General features: G+C 53.0%; 1 long non-coding RNA gene across 2 annotated transcripts; it reads left to right on the plus strand.

The window, feature by feature from the left end:
• The first annotated feature begins 1,691 nt into the window (after positions 1 to 1,691).
• Positions 1,692 to 16,800, plus strand: LOC140427321 (uncharacterized). 2 transcript variants are annotated; one of them, XR_011948467.1, is made up of 3 exons: positions 1,692 to 2,141; positions 13,603 to 13,958; positions 16,237 to 16,800. It is a non-coding gene; the product is annotated as an uncharacterized lncRNA (long non-coding RNA). The 2 variants fall into 2 exon arrangements; XR_011948468.1 differs by lacking the exon at positions 16,237 to 16,800 and adding an exon at positions 15,364 to 15,448.
• Positions 16,801 to 23,976: the final 7,176 nt, after the last annotated feature.

Here is a 23,976-nt window from a genome sequence, read left to right on the forward strand (position 1 = left end):
ACTATGTCCCCACACCGGCGTAAAAACACTGGCGTTTTACTCCCCAGTTTCCTGCAAAAATTAAAAGTGATTCACTTACCTGCAGGGGGCGTGCAGGGATCCGGGGAGCTTCACGCAGCTTTGGCTGCGGATACTGGCCCCCGCACATCCGGTTCCGAGTCCGCACATGCACAAGGCGGCGGCCTCCAGCGGCCGCGCTGAGCGCCATGGCGGACTCAGACCGCGGACCAACACGGACAATGTAGGCCCTCCCCATCGGCCACGCGCCGCTGCATCGGACCGGCCCGATCGCTGTCCCGGCCACCCTTAATACACCCCCAACCCCCCTTCCCTCGGTGCTTGATTTCCCCCCCCCCCCACCAGGGCGGCCATGGACTGAGTCCGCAGCCGCCATGCGAGAGTCACGACCAGCCATACCACATTAGTTCCACGCTGTCAGGAACTCGGCCGGTCGGAAGCGGAGTATCGCTGGGAGGGCCTCTGGCAATGGTCCCACAGCCGCATGGCGTAAATCGCGGATGAGCGATTCTCCGGGGCCCAGAGAATCGCAGGAGTGGTGCCAGACCCGATTCGGTCGGGATCTTCGATTCTCCGCCCCCGCGCCAAACGCGATTTCAGCGTGGGACTGCGGAGAATCCAGCCCGTAGTGTTGTCCAATCGAAGGGGATGGAGAGGAGGTTATTGTTGCACTGGATGCCAAGAAGGCTTTTGACAGGGTAGAATGGGGGTATTTGTTTGTGGTCCTGGAAAAGTTTGGGATAGGGCCTAAATTTGCGTCGTAGGTATGGTTGTTATTTAAAGCACTGAAGGCCAGTATCCACACAAACAAGGTGAGTTTGAGATATTTTCAGGTGAACAGGGAAATGAGACAGGGTTGCCCTGCGTTTTGCCCCCCTCCCTTGTTTTCATTGGTGATAGAACCTTTGGCCATTGCCTTGAGGGTTTCAGTTAGGTGGAGGGGTATAATGGCAGGTGGGGGGGGGGGTCGTGGAGCATACCGTGTCCCTGTACACTGATGATCTTTGGGCAGCACGGGTAGCACAGTGGCTAGCACTGTTGCTTCACAACTCTCGGGCTCAGGTTCGATTCCCGACTTGGACCACTGTTTGTGTGGCGTCTGCACGGTCTCCCTGTGTCTGTGGGTTTCCTCCGGGTGCTCCGGTTTCCTCCCACACGTCCCGAAAGATGTGCTGTTAGGTCATTTGGACATTCTGAATTCTCCCTCAGTGTACCCGAACAGGTGCCGTAGTCTGGCGACTAGGGGCTTTGGCAGTAACTTCATTGCAGTTGCAGTTAATGTTAGTCTACTTGAGACAATAAAGATTATTATTACTATTATTACTCAAACTCTTGCTATGAAAGCTGACATAGCATTTGCCTTCTTTACTGCCCGCTGCACCTACATGCTTACCCTCAGAGACTGGTGTACCATGACACCCAGGTGTTGCACATTTTCCCCCTCTCAATTTTTAGCCATTCATCAGAAGTGATGAGTCATTCTCTTAGTTAAAGGAAGGCCAGGTCAAGAGAATACACCCCAAAATTATAGAAACAGCACAGTCACAGAACTCAGGCCAAGATCAAAGCATGTCACCTACATTGGACAACCAGACCCGAGAACACCTGCGGGAGGATTCACAAAAACATCTCTATCCAAGCTACATGTGTTCCATTAGCATATTTATAAGCATAACACCAGATAATTTATCTGTTACTTGAATGTTTTTAAGTGTGGTAATCTCAAATAGCCCACCAGACTAGTGGGGAATCATGTGGAAAATCGCAACAACCAGATCTTTGGTGTTACAAATGGCCGGGAAAGAACAGACTAATCATTTTCCTCTTTGATTCCTCAGATGCCTCCTTTAAAGTATAAAAAAAATTGTTGACTTGCCATGAGAGTGCACCCAAACAACTTTAGCTTCCTTGATGGACTCACATGACTGGACTCTCATGACGAAGAGTCATTATAATATAATATAACTCCTTAACTTTCAAAGGCGATCAGTCTGTCCTATCCTAAACCTGGGTCTCATCTCTGAAAACATGTCATTTGGACATTCTGAATTCTCCCTCTGTGTACCCGGACAGGTGCCGGAATGTGGCGACCAGCGGCTTTTCACAGTAACTTCAGAGTTAATGTAAGTCTACTTGTGACAATAAAGATTATTATTATTATTCCGTATGTGACAGATAAAATCCCCAGAATGGGTGATAAAATGGCACTGTTGATGTTCGCGTGGCAGCTGCGGACTCAGTCCACGACCGTCATGGTCGGGGGCGGGACGATCGGGGGCGGGGGGGGGGGGTGTCTTGTAGGTAGCCAGGGAATGTTCGTGCAGGGTTGAGGGTCGGGCGCTTGGCTGATTGGGGGGGGGGGGGTCCGCTTTGTGGGTCTACCTCCGCGGTCCGAGTCCGCCATTGGCACAGCGCGCAGCCACTGGAGGCCGCCGGCGTGCGCATGCGTGACCTCTGACCTAGAAGTGCGGGGGCCCATATCTGCAGCAAAAGCTGCGAGATTTACTCTGGGCCCCTGCTAGCCCCCTGCAGGGCTATGAATTCACGTCACTTTTTCCCAGGATTTTCAGGAGTAAAACTCCACGGTTTTGACGCCGGCGTGGAGACATTGTCTCAATAATGGAGAATCCTGCTGTATTACAGGGTGTAATATATATGCTACTCATTTGTCTTGCTGAGTTATCCTTAACTTGATGATAAACAGATAAAGTCAGACTTCCGGTTGCGGCCAAGCGGAGCTAAGTTGCACGTTCGGCAGCTCCTGCAAAAAACAGACTTTTGGGCTCTTTTCAGGGCTCCCAACGGCACTTTTTCGATGTTTCCCGCTGTGGGAAGGAGAGTACAATAGTTCCCCGACAGTATATGGCTTTTACCAGGAGCGGGGCGACTAAACAAGTGGTGGTGGACCCGAAGAAGGTGCGAGGGAGAGGCGGAGTAGCCGGGGTCAGCAGGAGTCAGCTGACTTGCGGAAGTGCAATGGGAGGAGTAAAGCGGGGGGGGGGGGGGGGCAGGGAGAATCGAGTTGCTGCTGCTATGGTCAAGGGGGAGCTGGAGTGAGTGTGGGGGGGGGGTCGAGACGGGGGTCTGCCGCCGTGGGGAACATGCCGGGCGTGAGGTGCGGGCGTGTGGCTGGCCGAGGTGGGGTTATGGCTAGTTGGCGGGGGAAGGGGGGGCGGGAAGCCCCCTGATCCGGCTGATAACCTGGAATGTAAGGGGACTGAACGGGCCGGTCAAGCGGGCCCGCGTGTTCGAAGGCGGATGTGGTCATGCACCAGGAGACACACCTGAAGGTGGCAGACCAGGTAAGATTGAGGAAAGGGTGGGTAGGTCAGGTGCTTCATTCGGGGCTGGATGCCAAAAATCGAGGGGTGGCGATCTTGGTGGGAAAGGGGGTGTCGTTCGTGGCGTCGAGCATTGTGGCAGACAATGGCGGTAGGTACGTAATGGTTAGTGGTAAGCTGCAGGGAGAGAGGGTGGTACTGGTCAATGTGTATGTCCCGAACTGGGATGCGGCGCATGTTGGGTCGGATCCCAGATATGGAAGTGGGGGGCCTGATAATGGGAGCAGAGGGAGAGGGAGGAGATGGTGAGGGTAGACAGGAGGTATGTGGAGGTGTCTGAGGAAGGACTGTTGAGGAAGAGGCGCAGCCTCCAGGCCGAATTCGACCTGGTGACCACCAGGAAGGCGGAAGTGCAGTGGAGGAAGGCCCAGGGGACGATTTATGAGTATGGGGAAAAGGCTAGCCGGATGCTGGTGCATCAGCTCCAGAAGCGGGACGCAGCTAGGGAGATCGGGGGAGTTAAGGACAGGGGAGGGAGTATGGTGCAGAGTGGGGTTGGCATCAATGGGGCCATCAGGGACTTTTACGAGGAATTATATCGGTCCGAGCCCCCATTGGAGGAGGGAGCGATGGGCCGCTTTCTGGACCAATTGAGGTTTCCGAAGGTGGAGGAGGGACTGGTGGCAGGATTGGGCGCCCCAATTGGGGTGGAGGAGCTGACCAAAGGGATAGGGAGCAGGCAGGCGGGGAAGGCACCGGGGCCGGATGGTTTCCCAGTCGAATTTTATAAAGAATATATGGACCTGTTGGGCCCGTTGCTAGTTTTTTTTAAATATATTTTATTCAAGTTTTTTGGCCAAACATAACAATACGTAGTGTTTCTTCTACACAACAATAAAGCAATATAAATAACCGTGGCCAGTTTTAAACAAATAAATAAGTAATAAGGCCCGTTGCTAGTTAGGACCATTAATGAAGCAAGGGAGGGGGGGGGCTGTGCCCCCGACGATGTCCCGGGCACTGATCTCCTTGATCCTGAAGCGGGACAAGGATCCCCTGCAGTGTGGGTCAAACAGGCCGATTTCGCTGCTGAACGTAGATGCCAAGATGCTGGCGAAGGTCTTAGCCACGAGGATTGAGGATTGTGTGCTGCAGGTCATCCACGAAGACCAGACGGGGTTCGTGAAGGGGGGCAGTTAAACGCGAATGTGCGGAGGCTTCTGAACGTTATCATGATGCCGGCGAGGGAGGGGGAGGCAGAGATAGTGGTGGCAATGGACGCTGAGAAAGCCTTCGATAGGGTAGAGTGGGGGTACCTGTGGGAGGTGCTGAAGAGGTTTGGGTTTGGGGAGGGGTTTGTCAGGTGGGTCAGGCTGTTGTATGAGGTCCCGATGGCGAGTGTGGCCACGAACAGGAGGAGGTCTGAGTACTTTCGGTTGCACCGAGGGATGAGGCAGAGGTGCCCCCTCTCCACCCTGCTCTTCGCACTGGCGATTGAACCCCTGGCTATGGCACTGAGGGAGTCAAGGAACTGGAGGGGATTGGTGCGGGGTGGGAAGGAGCATAGGGTGTTGTTCTATGCGGACGACTTGCTGTTATATGTGGCGGATCCGGTGCGGGGAATGCCGGAGGTAATGAGGATCCTCAGGGAATTCGGGGATTTCTCGGGGTACAAGCTCAACATGGGGAAGAGCGAGCTGTTTGTGGTTCACCCAGGGGACCAGGAGAGAGGGATTGGTGAGCTCCCACTAAAAAGGGCGGAGAGGAGCTTCAGGTATTTGGGGATCCAGGTGGCCAGGAACTGGGGGGCCCTGCATAGGCTTAATTTCACAAGGCTGGTGGAGCAAATGGAGGAGTTCAAGAGGTGGGACGCGTAGGGTAGGGTGCAGTCAGTCAAAATGACGGTGCTCCCAAGGTTTTTGTTCCTGTTCCAGTGCCCCCCCTTGTTTATCCCGAAGGCCTTTTTTAGGCGGGTTAACAGGAGCATAATGGGGTTTGTGTGGGCGCGAGGGACTCCGAGGGTGAGAAGGGTGTTCCTGGAGCGGAGTAGAGATAGGAGGGGGCTGGCGCTGCCCAACCTCTGTGGGTACTACTGGGCCGCCAATGCGACGATGGTGCGCAAGTGGGTGGAGGGGGAGGGGGCATGGACGAGGCTGAAGACGGCGTCCTGTGTGGGTACGAGTCTGGAGGCGCTGGCAACGGCGCCGCTGCCGCTCCCTCCAAGGAGGTATACCACGAGCCCGGTGGTGGTGGCTGCCCTCAACATTTGGGGGCAGTGGAGGCGGCACAGGGGGGAAGTTGGGGCCTCGGTGTGGACCCCAGGGAGGACGGATGGAGGGTTTCAGGGTGACACAGTGCAGGGATACGAAGGTTGGGAGATCTGTTTGTGGACGGGAAGTTCGCGAGCCTGGGTGAGTTGGAGGAGAAGTATGGACACCCCACCCCCCCAGGGAACACCTTCAGGTACTTACCGGTAAGGGCGTTTGCCAGGCGGCAGGTGGTGGAATTCCCGCGGCTGCTGCCACGCACAGTACAGGACAGGGTGCTCCAGGGGGGGTGGGCGGGAGTGGGGAAGATCTCGGAAACTTACCAGGTCATGCAGGAGGAGAAGGAGGCCTCGGTGGTGGAGCTGAAAGGTAAGTGGCAGGAGGAGGTGGGAGAGGAGACCGAGGAAGGGATGTGGGCAGATGCCCTCGGGAGGGTGAACTCGTCATCTTCGTGCGCGAGGCTCAGACTCTTACAGTTTAAGGTGCTGCACAGGGCACACATGACCGGGACAAGCATGAGCTGGTTTTTTGGGGGTGAGGACAGGTGTGTTAGGTGCTTAGGGAGCCCAGCAAACCACACCCATATGTTCGTGGCATGCCCAGCGCTGGAGGAATTCTGGAAGGGTGTAGCGAGGACGGTGTCGAGGGTGGTAGGTTCCAGGGTCAAGCCGGGCTGGGGCTCGCAATATTTGGGGTGGCAGAGGAGCCGAGAGTGCAAGAGGCGAAAGAGGCCGGTATTCTGGCTTTTGCGTCCCTGGTAGCCCGGCGAAGGATTCTTCTTCGGTGGAAGGACGTGAGGCCCCCAAGCGTGGAATCCTGGATCAACGATAAGGCGAGGTTTATTAAGTTGGAGAGGGTGAAATTCGCCTTGAGAGGGTCGGCACAAGGGTTCTTCAGGCGGTGGCAACCGTTCTTAGACTTCCTGGCAGAACGGGAGACATTGGTCAATGGCAGCAGCAACTCGGGGGGGGGGGGGGGGGGGTTTACTTTATTTATGTTTAATTACACTGGGGGATCTGAGGGGGTGTATATATTTGCTAAGTTGGCTCTGTGTTAAGTTGGGGTGTTAATTTATTATTTTTGTACAGGGGGGAGGGGGATATGGAGGGTTGTTTTTTGACTTTTGTATTTAACCCTGTTGGGTTCCTTTTTCATTTTGTTACTGATATTCTGTGAAAACGTTAATAAAAATTTTTTTTTTTTTTTAAACAGATAAAGTCTACCAGTTGTTGACAAATTATTTATTGAGTAACAAAATAATATCTTTGTGAGTTCTTTACTTTAATACTTTGACGAGTAGTAGGATTAACAAAGATTGAATTAAATTGACAATGAATATAATACACTACACTCTGAGCTGGTCACACTTCTATCCTCTAGCTACAACACATGAAGAAAGCGGGAAAACATGCTTAAGCTTCCTTTTTTTTAATAAATATTTTATTGAAAATTTTTGGTCAACCAACACAGTACATTGTGCATCCTTTACACAATATTATAACAACACAAATAACAATGACCTATTTTATAAACAAAAAATGAATAAATAATAAATAACAAAAATGAAAACTAACCCTAATTGGCAACTGCCTTATCACAAGTAACACTCTCCAAAAATATAATTTAACAGTCCAATATATAATTACCTGTCGCAACGACCTATACATATTATACAGTATATATTAACCCTGAGAGTCCTTCTGGTTCCTCCTCCCACCCCCCACCCCCCCACCCCACCCCCGATCCTGGGCTGCTGCTGCTGCCTTCTTTTTCCCATTCCATCTATCTTTCTGCGAGGTATTCGACGAACGGTTGCCACCGCCTGGTGAACCCTTGAGCCGACCCCCTTAGAACGAACTTAATCCGCTCTAGCTTTATAAACCCTGCCATGTCATTTATCCAGGTCTCCACCCCCGGGGGCTTGGCTTCTTTCCGCATTAACAATATCCTGCGCCGGGCTACTAGGGACGCAAAGGCCAAAACATCGGCCTCTCTCGCCTCCTGCACTCCCGGCCCTTGTGCAACCCCAAATATAGCCAACCCCCAGCTTGGTTCGACCCGGACCCCCACTACTTTTGAAAGCACCTTTGTCACCCCATCCAAAACCCCTGTAGTGCCGGGCATGACCAAAACATATGGGTATGATTTGCTGGGCTTCTCAAGCACCTCGCACACCTATCCTCCACCCCAAAAAATTTACTGAGCCGTGCTCCAGTCATATGCGCCCTGTGTAATACCTTAAACTGAATCAGGCTTAGCCTGGCACACGAGGACGACGAGTTTACCCTGCTTAGGGCATCTGCCCACAGCCCCTCCTCGATCTCCTCCCCCAGCTCTTCTTCCCATTTCCCTTTTAGTTCATCTACCATAGTCTCCCCTTCGTCCCTCATTTCCCTATATATATCTGACACCTTACCATCCCCCACCCATGTCTTTGAGATCACTCTGTCCTGCACCTCTTGTGTCGGGAGCTGCGGGAATTCCCTCACCTGTTGCCTCGCAAAAGCCCTCAGTTGCATATACCTGAATGCATTCCCTTGGGGCAACTTATATTTCTCGGTCAGCGCTCCCAGACTCGCGAACTTCCCATCCACAAACAGATCTTTCAGTTGCGTTATTCCTGCTCTTTGCCACATTCCATATCCCCCATCCATTCCCCCCGGGGCAAACCTATGGTTGTTTCTTATCGGGGACCCCCCCCAAGGCTCCAGTCTTTCCCCTATGCCGTCTCCACTGACCCAAATCTTCAGTGTAGCCACCACCACCGGGCTTGTGGTGTAGTTCCTCGGTGAGAACGGCAATGGGGCTGTCACCATAGCCTGTAGGCTAGTCCCCCTACAGGACGCCCTCTCTAATCTCTTCCACGCCGCTCCCTCCTCCTCTCCCATCCACTTACTCACCATTGAAATATTAGCGGCCCAATAATACTCACTTAGGCTCGGTAGTGCCAGCCCCCCCCATCCCTACTACGCTGTAAGAATCCCTTCCTCACTCTCGGGGTCTTCCCGGCCCACACAAAACCCATGATGCTCTTTTCAATCCTTTTAAAAAAAGCCTTCGTGATCACCACCGGGAGGCACTGAAACACAAAGAGGAATCTCGGGAGGACCACCATCTTAACCGCCTTCACCCTCCCTGCCAGTGACAGGGATACCATATCCCATCTCTTGAAATCCTCCTCCATTTGTTCCACCAACCGCGTTAAATTTAACCTATGCAATGTGCCCCAATTCTTGGCTATCTGGATCCCCAGGTAACGAAAGTCCCTTGTTACCTTCCTCAACGGTAGGTCCTCTATTTCTCTACTCTGCTCCCCTGGATGCACCACAAACAACTCACTTTTCCCCATGTTCAATTTATACCCTGAAAAATCCCCAAACTCCCCAAGTATCCGCATTATTTCTGGCATCCCCTCCGCCGGGTCTGCCACGTATAGTAGCAAATCGTCCGCATACAAAGATACCCGGTGCTCTTCTCCTCCTCTAAGTACTCCCCTCCACTTCTTGGAGCCCCTCAACGCTATCGCCAGGGGCTCAATCGCCAGTGCAAACAATAATGGGGACAGAGGGCATCCCTGCCTTGTCCCTCTATGGAGCCGAAAATATGCAGATCCCCGTCCATTCGTGACCACGCTCGCCATCGGGGCCCTATACAACAGCTGCACCCATCTAACATACCCCTCTCCAAAACCAAATCTCCTCAACACCTCCCACAAATAATCCCACTCCACTCTATCAAATGCTTTCTCGGCATCCATCGCCACTACTATCTCCATTTCCCCCTCTGGTGGGGCCATCATCATTACCCCTAACAGCCTCCGTATATTCGTGTTCAGCTGTCTCCCCTTCACAAACCCAGTTTGGTCCTCGTGGACCACCCCTGGGACACATTCCTCTATTCTCATTGCCATTACCTTGGCCAGGATCTTGACATCTACATTTAGGAGGGAAATAGGTCTATAGGACCCGCATTGTAGCGGGTCCTTTTCCTTCTTTAAGAGAAGCGATATCGTTGCTTCAGACATAGTCGGGGGCAGTTGTCCCCTTTCCTTTGCCTCATTAAAGGTCCTCGTCAATACCGGGGCGAGCAAGTCCACATATTTTCTATAGAATTCGACTGGGAATCCATCCGGTCCCGGGGCCTATCCCGCCTGCATGCTCCTAAATCCTTTCACCACTTCTTCTACCTCGATCTGTGCTCCCAGTCCCACCCTTTCCTGCTCTTCCACCTTGGGAAATTCCAGCCGATCCAAGAAGCCCATCATTCTCTCCCTCCCATCCGGGAGTTGAGCTTCATATAATTTTTTATAAAATGTCTTGAACACTCCATCCACTCTCTCCGCTCCCTGCTCCATCTCTCCTTCCTCATCCCTCACTCCCCCTATTTCCCTCGCTGCTCCCCTTTTCCTCAATTGGTGTGCCAGCAACCTGCTCGCCTTCTCCCCATATTCGTACTGTACACCCTGTGCCTTCTTCCATTGTGCCTCTGCAGTGCCCGTAGTCAGCGAGTCAAATTCTACATGTAGCCTTTGCCTTTCCCTGTACAGTCCCTTCTCCGGTGCTTCCGCATATTGTCTGTCCACCCTCAAAAGTTCTTGCAGCAACCGCTCCCATTCCTTACTCTCCTGCTTCCCTTTATGTGCCCTTATTGATATCAGCTCCCCTCTAACCACCGCCTTCAACGCCTCCCAGACCACTGCCACCTGGACCTCCCCATTATCATTGAGTTCCAAGTACTTTTCAGTGCACCCCCTCACCCTTAGACACACCCCCTCATCTGCCATTAGTCCCATGTCCATTCTCCAGGGTGAGCGCCCTCCTGTTTCCTCCCCTATCTCCAAGTCTACCCAGTGTGGAGCGTGATCCGAAATGGCTATAGCCGTATACTCCGTTCCCCTCACCTTCGGGATCAACGCCCTTCCCAGCACAAAAAAGTCTATTCGCGAGTAGACTTTATGGACATAGGAGAAAAACGAGTACTCCATACTCCTAGGTCTGCTAAATCTCCACGGGTCTACACCTCCCATCTGCTCCATAAAATCTTTAAGTACCTTGGCTGCTGCCGGCCTCCTTCCAGTCCTGGACTTCGACCTATCCAGCCCTGGTTCCAACACCGTATTAAAATCTCCCCCCATTATCAGCTTTCCCATCTCTAGGTCCGGAATGCGTCCTAGCATCCGCCTCATAAAATTGGCATTATCCCAGTTCGGGGCATATACGTTTACCAAAACCACCGTCTCCCCCTGTAGTTTGCCACTCACCATCACGTATCTGCCCCCGTTATCCACCACTATAGTCTTTGCCTCGAACAATTCCCGCTTCCCCACTAATATAGCCACCCCCCTGTTTTTCGCATCTAGCCCCGAATGGAACACCTGCCCCACCCATCCTTTGCGTAGCCTAACCTGGTCTATCAGTTTCAGGTGCGTTTCCTGTAACATAACCACATCTGCCTTAAGTTTCTTAAGGTGTGCGAGTACCCGTGCCCTCTTTATCGGCCCGTTCAGCCCTCTCACGTCCCACGTGATCAGCCGGGTTGGGGGGCTTCCTACCCCCCCCCTTGTCGATTAGCCATCCCCTTTTTCCAGCTCCTCACCCGGTTCCCACGCAGCTGTATCTCCCCCAGGCGGTGCCCCCCCCGCCCATCCCCTCCCATACCAGCTCCCCCCTCTCCCCAGCAGCAGCAACCCAGTAATTCCCCCCTCCCACCCCCCCCCCCCGCTAGCGTAATTACTCCCCCCATGTTGCTCCCAGAAGTCAGCAAACTCTGGCCGACCTCGGCTTCCCCCCGTGACCTCGGCTCGCACCGTGCGACGCCCCCTCCTTCCTGCTTCTCTATTCCCGCCATGATTATCATAGCGCGGGAACCAAGCCCGCGCTCCTCCCTTGGCCCCGCCCCCAATGGCCAACGCCCCATCTCCTCCACCTCCCCTCCTCCCCCATCACCACCTGTGGAAGAGAGAAAAGTTACCACATCGCAGGATTAGTACATAAAACTCCTCTTTCCCCCCTTTTTAACCCCCCTCTTCGCCCCCCACATTCGCCCCACCACTTTGTTCAAACGTTCTTTTTAATAACCCGCTCATTCCAGTTTTTCTTCCACAATAAAAGTCCACGCTTCATCCGCCGTCTCAAAGTAGTGGTGCCTCCCTCGATATGTGACCCACAGTCTTGCCGGTTGCAGCATTCCAAATTTTATCTTCTTTTTATGAAGCACCGCCTTGGCCCGATTAAAGCTCGCCCTCCTTCTCGCCACCTCCGCACTCCAGTCTTGATAAACGCGGATCACCGCGTTCTCCCATTTACTGCTCCGAGTTTTCTTTGCCCATCTAAGGATCATTTCTCTATCCTTAAAACGGAGGAATCTCACCACTATGGCTCTGGGAATTTCTCCTGCTCTCGGTCCTCGCGCCATCACTCGGTATGCTCCCTCCACCTCCAACGGACCCGCCGGGGCCTCCGCTCCCATTAACGAGTGCAGCATCGTGCTCACATATGCCCCGACGTCCGCTCCCTCCGCACCTTCAGGAAGACCAAGAATCCTCAGGTTGTTCCTCCTTGCGTTGTTCTCCAGTGCCTCCAACCTTTCCACACATCGTTTCTGATGTGCCTCATGCGTCTCCGTCTTCACCAACAGGCCCTGTATGTCGTCCTCATTCTCGGCTGCCTTTGCCTTCACGACCCGAAGCACCCGCTCCTGGGTCTTTTGTTCCTCCTTTAGCCCTTCGATCGCCTGTAGTATCGGGGCCAACAGCTCTTTCTTCATTTCCTTTTTGAGCTCTTCCACACAGCATTTCAAGAACTCTTGTTGTTCAGGGCCCCATGTTAAACTGCCACCTTCCGACGCCATCTTGGTTTTTGCTTGCCTTCCTTGCCGCTGTTCTAAAGGACCCACTGCAATCCGGCCACTTTCTCCTCCTTTTTTCATCCGTATCCAGGGGGGATTCCCTTCTGGTTTACCGCACAGTGTTTTTAGCCGTCAAAATTGCCGTTGGGGCTCCTATCAAGAGCCCAAAAGTCCGTTTCACCGGGAGCTGCCGAAACGTGCGACTCAGCTGGTCATCGCCGCACCCGGAAGTGGTGCTTAAGCTTCCTTATATACTCCCTGTTAGTGTTGCCCTCTAGTGATCATCTACTGTACTGACTGATCATGTATTTGCGTATACAGAGATCACCTGTTATGAGCCAGGGATTAGAGAACCCCAAAGTGTATCATGGAGTTCACCTGACCCACAACTTTTAATAGATTGTGGTATGGGGAGCACACGGCCCTCTCTACAGGTGTGGTACAGCAGAAATGGAAAAGTATTTTTTAAAAGCAAAACAATGTTTATTCAATGAACTCAAGTTAACCTTTTTAAAACATACAGTGAACATCTTAGCAACCATTAATTCAAATACAACCCCCAAAGAATACAACACTAAGTAATGGTTACGCTGTCCTTTTAACATCCATAAGACTTAAAAAACCTTCAAAACAGAAAGACATCAGGCTTAACTTCACTACTGAGAACATGTATAATTCTGAATTCACCAAATGATCAAGAGATAGTCTTTTCATGGCAAAGAGATCAACAGTACACCTGCTCTGCCTGGCTTCAGCTCCAACACTGAAAACAAAACTAAAACACACCCTGCAGCAAACAGTCTAAAACAAAAGTAAAAAGCTGACAGACAGCCCAGCTCCACCCACACTCTTACATCACTGATAAACATCCATTTCTTAAAGGTACTCTCACTACAGATATTTATATACACACCCCTTTATAAATACCCATTTCTTAAAGGTACTCTCACATGACCCACTACAAATACAGCCCCTGGTTTTTGGCCAGATTCTGGCGTGAGGAGCTGACGCTGGGTCAGGATGGAGCTGCTGCTCTTAGATTTACCGACTGTTTTGTTGTCTGACCACATTCCACCAGATGGTTCAGCTTTGTACAACTTGTGAAAATGAAGCAACTTCCTTCTGTGTTCAGGACATTACATCATTATGTTTGTTGCTGCCTCATATTTTTCTGCTTTGATTCTTTGTAGTTTTCTTTCATCCTGGAGCAGCTTTGCCACTAACCTGCTGACCTCTGCTATCATTAAGGATGCGGTGTTCATAGAACCTCCTTGACCCCTTCGTTGCTTAATTGGTTAGAACTGTGGCTTCACAGCGGGAGGGTCCCAGGTTCGATTCCCGGCTTGGGTCATTGTCTGTGTGGAGTCTGCACATTCTCCCTGTGTCTGCGTGGATTTCCTCCTGGTGCTCCGGTTTCCTCCCACAAGTCTCGAAAGACGTGCTGTTAGATAATTTGGACATTCTGAATTCCCCCTCTGTGTACCCGAACATGTGGTGGAATGTGGCGACTAGGCGCTTTTCACATTATCTTCATTGCAGTGTTAATGTAAGTCTACTGGTAACAATAAAGATTATTATTAGATTATTATTATTATACTGGTTGTGCACAAGGGTGTTTATTGTGTTTTACAATTCCCCAACCTCAGAATGGTGCTGCCCCCTCCTGTACCACTGCCCTCTCACCCTCTACCTACCACCCTCCCCCACACCTCCTCCCTGGTGCACTCAGTGATCCTCGATGCACTTTGCCCTACTAGCTCTACCGTTACATCTAGGTGTGACCCCAGGATGCAAATCTGAGGTGGAGGCAGCCAGCTGCCTACCACGTCCCGAGGCCTTCAATCGCCCTGTCGGGCATCCTCTTAGGCTCTGTGGATGGAGGGCCCCGGTTCACATGTCAGCAGCACATGCACAGCCGTGCTGCCCAGTCCCAATTGCTGGCTGTGAGACATAGCCTCATCAGAAAGGTGGAACTCGGGGGAGCTGGTGGCCACCATTGCCACTCCATGGGGCAGGTCCGGGTTGGTACCCGGCACACTCTCGTCTCGCCCGGTGCCCATAGGGTCCTGGGGTTCACCTTGGAACGGAGGGGCAGCTGGTTAGAGCCCCTGCATCATCGGGCTCTGCCAGCCCTGGCGGTTCCCCATGGTCCGCACCATCGTGTCGACGCACTCGCAAACTGTGATTGGGACAAGCTTTGCAGCGCCTCAGCCGTGCCCATCTGAAAGCGAGACATGTCCCGCAGAACCTCATCAAGGTCAGCCTGGTGCTGGGTCACATCCCCCAGTGAGTCGGGCATTCTGACGAGACCCTCAGCCATCGCCATCACCGACTGCACGACACCTTGGACATCTTCGCTAATGGTGTCAACGTCATACATCAAGCTTTCCACTGCAGTCGCCACCCTAGCAGTGTTGGCCTCGGTGCCACGCATTGCCGGTAACATCTCCAGCGCCCGTAGCCTCTGAGACTCCTCCAAGCGGCTATGGATCTGATGGAGTGAAGCTAACATCGCCCTCTGAATGTCCCGGCCCTAACATTTCCATCAGCTCCGAGATGACCTCTTCCGGGCTCAGTATCAGGCTGGTACACAGCTGGGTCATGGGAAAGCAGACCTCCGACTGCTGTCTCACCTGGGGGTTCCTGCCTCCACCTGATGTGCATCAGCAGCTGTGTGGTGCTCACCAGATTGTGCCCCAGAAGCCTGACCACTAACATTTCCCACCGAGGTGTGTGTATCTGTGCTGGTGGAGGGTGGGGATGACAGCTGTGTTGCGGCTATTATGGTGGCATCCCTCAGGGCTCTCCCAGGTGGTCTCATGAGGAGGCTGGAGAAGGGGCCATCTGGGATGGGGCAGCGCTGTCGGCTGGAAGACCTATGGGAAAATGGGCATGTGGTCAGTGAGAGGGATGGGTCAGTTAGTAAGGCAATATTAACTCATGTTTGATAGGTCCTCCGGATGGAGCCCGGTGGTTCTTCACCTCTGTGGTGCCCATCAGCCTCCGCGTTGGTGACTGCTCTATCCTCAGCCACCCCAGTCACCTCAGGGCCTGTTCTCGAATGAGGTGAGGATTCTTATGTCACGCCCACCACCACCAGTCTGGGGCCTCTCCCGGCGATTATGAGAGAACCTTTTTTGAGGAGACACAGAGAGGGCATCATTAGCCACAGCATGGTTCACAGTGGTGGGAGAGGGTGTGTGAAGGAAGGGTTGGAGGGGGTTGAAGGGTGAGGGAGGTGGAGGGAGAGTTTGGGTTGCATGGAGAGTTGGGGGTGGACGCTCCCATGGGGCCGGAAAGGTCTCGGGGAGGCATTGGTTTTGGGGGGGGGGCATTGATGCCCCCCCCCCCCCCTGTGCTGTCCGGTAGCTAGTTTACCTTTTTCCTGCACTGGAGGCCGGTCCTCCTGGTCACACTCTCGCCAGGCTGAGCGCTGGGAAGCCTACGGCAGTTCCCACTCGCTACCACACTTCGGAATTTTTCCACATAATTGCGTCCATAGATTCCAATGTCACATGACGATTTTTGCAAATTTTTTTAACAGGCCTATAATTCCAGAAAAATATTCCTTATCCAATATTTATTTAAAGAATACCTTCAGTCTCTTGTTACAAGATCACAATTAGAATGAAAATATAAGCACAATGGTAAATTAGATTAAGAACAACAGTGTAATTACAAGATACATTTACCTTATTTTTCTATTAAAATGTTTTTTAAATAGGTGATGTTAGATTCTGAATTAAAATTCTATGCTGAACATAAACTCTTTAATTTTACCTGCCACTATATAACACTGACCATTAAAATACTCTTTTTTATAGAAATAAGCATATGAAGGCCTTCAGACAATCCTGAACACAAGAGACACTATGGCTGGTCCCATCTTATACTTCTTTCCAGTTTTGCATAGATTCAGGAGAAGTGTGACATCTTGATGATGGCTAGGTGTCATCACAGGTTGATGAAACTACAAGCTAATACCCATTGCACAGGAAGAAATGCTGTGGACGATCATAAACATTGTTATGCTGTCTAGTTAATGGGAAAAGCCATATGTCTTAACTGTTAATTTAAGAATTCTGTCGACTTGATGGACAAAGCCATATGTCTTAACTACTAATGTAAGAAGTTTCCATTTCCTGTTAACTCCTAAAGCACCTAATCATTGCTTGCAAGTACACAAAGGAACAATTATTGTTAAAAACAATCCTGTGAGGTCACTTCTGTAGAAGGTGAAAAGGGGTATTTTCAGTTCGGATAAAGTGTGCGTGTACTCATTTAGTATGGGTTGTATTAGTGTCCAGTGTTTATATTAACAATACTGAATTCAGGTGGACAAAGGTGTGGTATATTTTTTTGAAGCCCACAAATTAAACTAGGAATAAGCTTCATACCCTGATGCAGTACTTCACTGTTGGTATTATCCTATATGTACTTATTACCTATATATCCCCATTGACTAAGCAACTATTCTCTTCAAATTTAATATGAAAGGCAACAATATTTTGATTTTATGCATGGACTTTCAAAAGATCTACAATATGGCACTGCACAACAAACTCATGACTGAAGTCAGCTCACTTGGAGTTAAGAGGCAAGCAGCAGAGTGGAAAGGAAACTGAATACAGAACAGAAAACTGAGGTTAAAAATAGTTACTCAGATTGGCACAAGGTGTTCCATAGGTTCAGTGCCAAGTCCACTGTTGTTTAATATTTATATTAATTGAGTATTAGAAATCAAAGGTAGAATATCAAAATTTGTGGACAATCCTAAATTGATGGGACGGAGTGTTAGGGAGTATCATTAATACTGTGGAAGAGACTTCCGGTTGCGGTGATGACCAGCTAAGCCGCACGTTTCGGCGGCTCCAGCTTAAATGGACCTTCGGGCTCTTTTAAGAGCCCCAACGGGAAATTCTTTTGTGACGAAACCCGGTGTGGGGTGAGGCAACAGGGAGTCCCCCCCCCCCCCCCCCCCCCCCCCCCAGTGGAAAAGAAAAATATCGGTGGTGGCAGCCAGATCTCGGAGAATCCTCGAGGGCAGCGGCAGAAGAAAGAAAGGAGCAAGATGGCATCGAAGGGAGCCCAGGCGACTTGGGGACCGGACCAGGACGAATTTTTAAGACGGTGTGTGGAGCTGCTTAAGAAGGAGGTGCTCGCCCCGATGCTACAGGCAATTGAGGGGCTTAAAGAGACACAAAAGGCCCAGGAGATAGAGCTCCGTGTGGTGGAGCAGAAGGTAACGGACAACGAGGACGAGATCCTGGGCCTAGCGATCAAAATGCAGACGCACGAGGCGCTCCATAAGAAGTGCATCGAAAGGATTGAAGTCCTGGAAAACTGATCAAGGAGAAAGGACCTCCGGATCCTGGGTCTCCCCGAGGGAGTGGAAGGAGCTGACGGCGGGGCTTACGCGAGCACGATGCTATGCTCGCTAATGGGAGCTGAGGCCCCCTTGGGCCCCTTGGAAGCGGAAGGGGCCCACTGGGTCCCTGCGAGGAGACCAAAGGCGACCACCTAGGGCGATGATCGTGAGATTTCACCACTTCAATGATAGTGAGGTGGTTCTGAGATGGGCCAAGAAAGTACGAAGTAGCAGATGGGAGAATGCGGTGATACGAGTGTATCAGGATTGGAGTGCGGAGGTGGCGAGAAGGAGGGCGAGTTTCAATAGAGCCAAGGAGGTGCTGCATAAGAAGAAAGTGAAGTTCGGGATGTTGCAGCCGGCGCGATTGTGGGGCACGCACCAGGACAGACATTACTATTTTGAAACATCGGAAGAAGCATGGACCTTCATTCAAAAAGAGAAACTGGACCAGAACTGAGGGACTGATGTTGGAGGGGAAACGAAAATGCTGATGTATAGAGGTGTAAATTGGGGAGGGGGACACACTGAGAAATGTGCGCGCCGGTGGGGGGGGAAGAAGAGACACAGGCGGGGGACGGGGAATGGGAGCGGGGCGGTAGGGGGAGCTGCGCCATGGGGGGCGGGATGGCTCTAGAAAGCGCGGGGTTTCTTTTTCTTTTCCCGCTCCAGAGACATGATGGCGGGAAGATAGGCGCAAGGAGGATGGGAGTTCCTCACACGGGGGGGTCAAGGAGAGAGCGGGAGAAGCCAGGTCAGTTGAAGTCAGCTGACTTTTGGAAGCAATATGGGGGGAGTAACCATGCTAGATGGGGATCTAGCGGGGGGGAGGGGGACAACAAATGGATTGCTGCTGCGGAGATCGAAAGGGAGCTGGTAAGAGAAAAGGTGGTCGAGGCAGGAATGCGCCGCCTGGGGGACGGGAGGGTGCATGGAACCGGGACGTGGGACTGGCCCAAAGAGGGTGATGGCTAGTCGACAGGGGAGGGGGGCGGGCACCCCCCAGTCCGGCTGATCACGTGGAACGTGAGAGGCCTAAATAGGCCGAGTAAGAGGGCCCGAGTGTTCGCGCACTTAAAGGGGCTGAAGGCAGACGTGGCCAAGCATCAAGAGACGCAGCTGAAGGTGGCGGACCAGGTTAGGTTAAGGAAAGGATGGGTGGGACAGGTGTTCCACTCAGGGCTGGACGCAAAGAAGAGAGGGGTGGCCATATTGGTGGGGAAACGGGTGTCGTTCGAGGCTAGGAACATTGTAGCGGACAGCGGGGGCAGATATGTGATGTTGAGTGGCAGACTGCAGGGAATGGAGGTCGTGCTGGTCAACGATGGGGGATTTATGAAGCGGATGCTGGGACGCATCCTGGACCTGGAGGAAGGAAACCTGGTAATGGGGGGGGACTTCAACACCGTGCTAGACCCAGGGTGAGATAGATCTAGATCCAGGACCGGAAGAAGACCGGCAGCGGCCAAGGTGCTTAGGGGGTTTATGGACCAAATGGGGGGAGTAGATACGTGGAGATTTGCTAGGCCGCTGGCCAAAGAGTTCTCCTTTTTCTCCCACGTCCATAAGGTATACTCCCGGATAGATTTCTTCGTTTTGGGAAGGTTACTGATTTCGAGGGTGGAAGGAACGGAGTACTCGGCCATAGCTGTTTCAGACCATGCCCCACATTGGGTGGATCTGGAACTAGGAGAGGAGAGGAAGCAGCGTCCACTCTGGCGACTGGATATGGGATTATTGGCGGATGAGGGAGTCTGCAGAAGAGTGCGGGGATGTATCGAAAGGTACCTGGAGGCCAACGATGACGGGGAGGTCCGAGTGGGGGTAGTATGGGAAGCGCTGAAGGAGGTGGTCAGGGGGGAGTTGATCTCCATCAGGGCTCACAAGGGGAAAACAGAGGCCAAAGAAAGGGAAAGATTACTGGGGGAGATTTTGAGTGTGGATAAAAAATATGCAGAGGCCCTGGACGAAGGACTATACAGGGAGAGGCGACGACTCCAGACGGAGTTTGACCTGCTGACCACAGGGAGGGCAGAGGCACAGTGGAGGAAGGCACAGGGGATGAGATATGAATATGGGGAAAAGGCGAGTCGCCTGTTGGCCCGCCAGCTTCGAAAGAGGACAGCGGCGAGGGAAATAGGGGGAGTTAGGGATGAAACGGGAACCACGCTGCGGAGAGCAGGGAAGGTAAATGACGTGTTCAAGACCTTTTATGAGAGGTTATATAGGTCCCAACCCCCGGAGGGAAAAGAGGGGATGCAGCAGTTTCTGGACCAACTAAGGTTCCCGAGGGTGGAGGAGCAGGCCTGGGGGCGCCAATTGGAGTGGATGAGGTGACCAAAGGGCTGGGGAACATGCAGGCAGGGAAGGCCCCGGGACCTGACGGGCTCCCGATGGAATTTTATAGAAAATACGTGGAGACTTCCGGTTGCGGCAATGACCAGCTAAGCCGCATGTTTCGGCGGCTCGAGCTCAAACGGACCTTCGGGCTCTTTTAAGAGCCCCAACGGGAAACTTTTTCGGGACGAAACCCGGAGTGTGGTGAGACAACAGGGAGTCCCCCCCCCAACGAAAAAGAAAAATATCGGCGGCGGCGGCCAGATCGCGAAGAATCCTCGAGGACGGGGCAGAAGGAAAAAGGAGCAAGATGGCGGCGGAGGGAGCCCAGGCGACATGGGGGCCGGACCAAGACAAATTTTTGAGACGGTGTGTGGAGCTGCTTAAGAAGGAGGTGCTGGCCCCGATGCTACAAGCAATTGAGGGGCTTAAGGAGACACAAAGGACCCAGGAGATGGAGCTCCGCGTGGTGGAGCAGAAGGTGACGGACAACGAGGACGAGATCCTGGGCCTGGCGGTCAAAATGCAGACGCACGAGGCGCTCCACAAAAAGTGCATTGAAAGGATTGAAATCCTAGAAAACAGATCACGGAGAAAGAACCTTCGGATCCTGGGTGTCCCCAAGGGAGTGGAAGGAGCAGACGGCGGGGCTTACGTGAGCACGATGCTACGCTCGCGAATGGGAGCTGAGGCCCCCTCGGGCCCCTTGGAAGTGGAAGGGGCCCATTGGGTCCCTGCGAGGAGACCAAAGGCGGGAGAACCACCTAGGGCGACGATCGTGCGATTTCATCGCTTCAACGACAGAGAGGTGGTTCTGAGATGGGCCAAAACGGTACGGAGTAGTAGATGGGAGAATGCGGTGGTACGGGTGTACCATGATTGGAGTGCAGAGGTGGCGAGAAGGGGGGCGAGTTTTAATCGAGCCAAGGAGGTGCTACACAAGAAGAAGGTGAAGTTCGGGATGTTGCAGCCGGCGTGACTGTGGGTCACGCACCAGGAGAGGCATCACTACTTCGAAACGGCGGAAGAAGCATGGACATTCATTAAAAACGAGAAACTGGATCAGAACTGAGGGACTGATGTTGGAGGGGAAACGACAATGCTGATGTATATAGAGATGTAAATTGGGGAGGGGGGGACACTTATTGTTCTTGTTCCCGCGCCAGAAAGATGATGGCAGGAAGATAGGCGCAAGGTAGATGGGAGTTCCCCACACGGAGGGGTCAAGGAGAGCGCGGGAGAAGCCGGGGTCAGTTGAAGTCAGCTGGCTTTCGGAAGCAATATGGGGGGAGTAAGCATGCTAGATGGGGATAACTGGGTTGAGGGGGGGATAACTGGGTTGCTGCTGCAGAGATCGAAGAGGAACTGGTAAAAGAAAAGGTGGTCGGGACGGGAATGCGCCGCCTGGGGAACGGGTGGGTGCGTGGAACCGGGACGTGGGACTGGCCCAGAGAGGGTGATGGCTAGTCGACAGGGGAGGGGGGCGGGCAGCCCCCCAGTTCGGCTGATCACGTGGAACGTGAGAGGCCTAAATGGGCCGATTAAGAGGGCCCGCGTGTTCGCGCACTTGAAAGGACTGAGGGCAGACGTGGCCATGCTTCAGGAGACGCACCTGAAGGTGGCGGACCAAGTTAGGTTAAGGAAAGGATGGGTGGGACAGGTGTTCCACTCAGGGCTGGATGCAAAGAACAGAGGGGTGGCCATACTGGTGGGGAAACGGGTGACATTCGAGGCTAGGAACATTGTAGCAGACAGCGGAGGCAGATATGTGATGGTGAGTGGCAGACTGCAGGGAATGGAGGTCGTGTTGGTTAACATATATGCCCCGAATTGGGATGATGCGGGATTTATGAAACGGATGCTGGGACGTATCCCGGACCTGGAGGTAGGAAACTTGATAATGTGGGGAGACTTCAACACCGTGTTGGACCCAGGGTTAGATAGATCTAGATCTAAGACCGGAAAAAGGCCGGCAGCGGCCAAGGTGCTTAGGGGGTTTATGGACCAAATGGGGGGAGTGGATCCGTGGTGATTTGTTAGGCCGATGGCCAAGGAGTTCTCCTTCTTCTCCCATGTTCACAAGGTGTACTCCCGGATAGATTTCTTTGTTTTGGGAAGGTCACTGATCTCGAGGGAGGAAGGAACTGAGTACTCAGCTATAGTTGTTTCAGATCATGCCCCACACTGGGTGGACCTGGAATTAGGAGAGGAGAGGGAGCAATGTTCACTTTGGCGACTGGATGTGGGATTACTGGCGGATGAGGGAGTCTGCGGAAGGGTGCGGGAATGTATCCAAAGGTACCTGGAGGCCAATGACGACGTGGAGAGACTCCAGGAAATGGAGAGGGGTGGTTAGAGGGGGAGAGGAACACCGAGTGTCACTCTACGCGGATGACCTACTGCTGTATGTGGCAGATCCAGTGGGGGGGATGACAGAGGTTATGCAGATATTGAGGGAATTTGGAGATTTCTCGGGATATAGGCTTAACATGGGGAAGAGTGAGCTTTTCGTGATACACCCTGGGGACCAGAGCAGAGGGATAGATGGCCTGCCGCTAAGGAGAGTGGAAAGAAACTTCCAATACCTGGGGATTCAGATAGCCAGGAGCTGGGGAACCTTACACAAACTCAATCTGACTCGACTGGTGGAGCAAATGGAAGAGGATTTCAAAAGGTGGGATATGCAGCCGCTGTCACTGGCGGGCAGAGTGCAGGCGATAAAGATGATGGTCCTCCCGAGGTTCCTATTTGTGTTTCAATGTCTCCCTATATTGATCACTAAGGCCTTTTTCAAAAAAATAGATAGGGGCATCATGAGCTTCGTGAGGGCAGGGAAGGCCCCGAAGGTAAGGAGGGGGTTCCTGCAACGTAGCAGAGACAGAGGGGGACTGGCGTTGCCAAATTTGGGTGACTACTACTGGGCCGCCAACGTGGCGATGATCCATAAGTGGATGATAGAGGGAGATTGGCGGCGTGGAAAAGGCTAGAGATGGCGTCCTGCAAAGGAACGAGCTTAAAAGCGCTGGTGACGGCGCCACTACCGCTCCCCCCGAAAAAGTTTACCACAAACCCAGTGGTGGCGGCAATATTAAGTATCTGGGGGCAATGGAGGCGACAGAGGGGTGTGTTGGGAGCCTCGGTGTGGTCCCCGATCAGGAACCACCATAGGTTTGCCCCAGGGAGGTTGGACTGAGGGTTCCAGAACTGGCACTGGGCAGGAATTAGGAGAATGGGAGACTTATTTATAGATGGGACGTTTGCGAGCTTGGGAGCGCTAGAGAAAAAGTATGAGCTGCCCCCGGGGAATATCTTTAGGTATATGCAGGTGAGAGCGTTCACGAGACAACAGGGGCGTCATTCTCCGACCCCCCGCCGGGTCGGAGAATGGCCGTTGGCCGCCGTGAATCCCGCCCCCGCCGAAGTCTCCGGTACCGGAGATTGGGCGGGGGCGGGAATCGGGCCGCGCCAGTTGGCGAGACCCCCCGCTGGATTCTCCGGCCCGAATGGGCCGAAGTCCCGCCCAGAAATTGCCTGTCCCGCCGGCGTAAATCAAACCTGGTATTTACCGGCGGAACCAGGCAGCGTGGGCGGGCTCCGGGAGCGATCTGACCCCAGGGGGTGCCCCCACGGTGGCCTGGCCCGCGATCGGGGCCCACCGATCCGCGGGCGGGCCTGTGCCGTGGGGGCACTCTTTCCCTTCCGCCTCCGCTATGGCCTCCACCATGGCGGAGGCGGAAGAGACTCTCCCCACTGCGCATGCGCGGGAAACTGACAGCGGCCGCTGATGCTCCTGCGCATGCGCCGGGAAACTGACAGCGGCCGCTGACGCTCCCGTGCATGCGCCGCATTTCCGCGCCAG

Source organism: Scyliorhinus torazame, chromosome 7 (genome assembly GCF_047496885.1).
Source record: "Scyliorhinus torazame isolate Kashiwa2021f chromosome 7, sScyTor2.1, whole genome shotgun sequence".
Taxonomy (NCBI): Eukaryota; Metazoa; Chordata; class Chondrichthyes; order Carcharhiniformes; family Scyliorhinidae; genus Scyliorhinus; species Scyliorhinus torazame.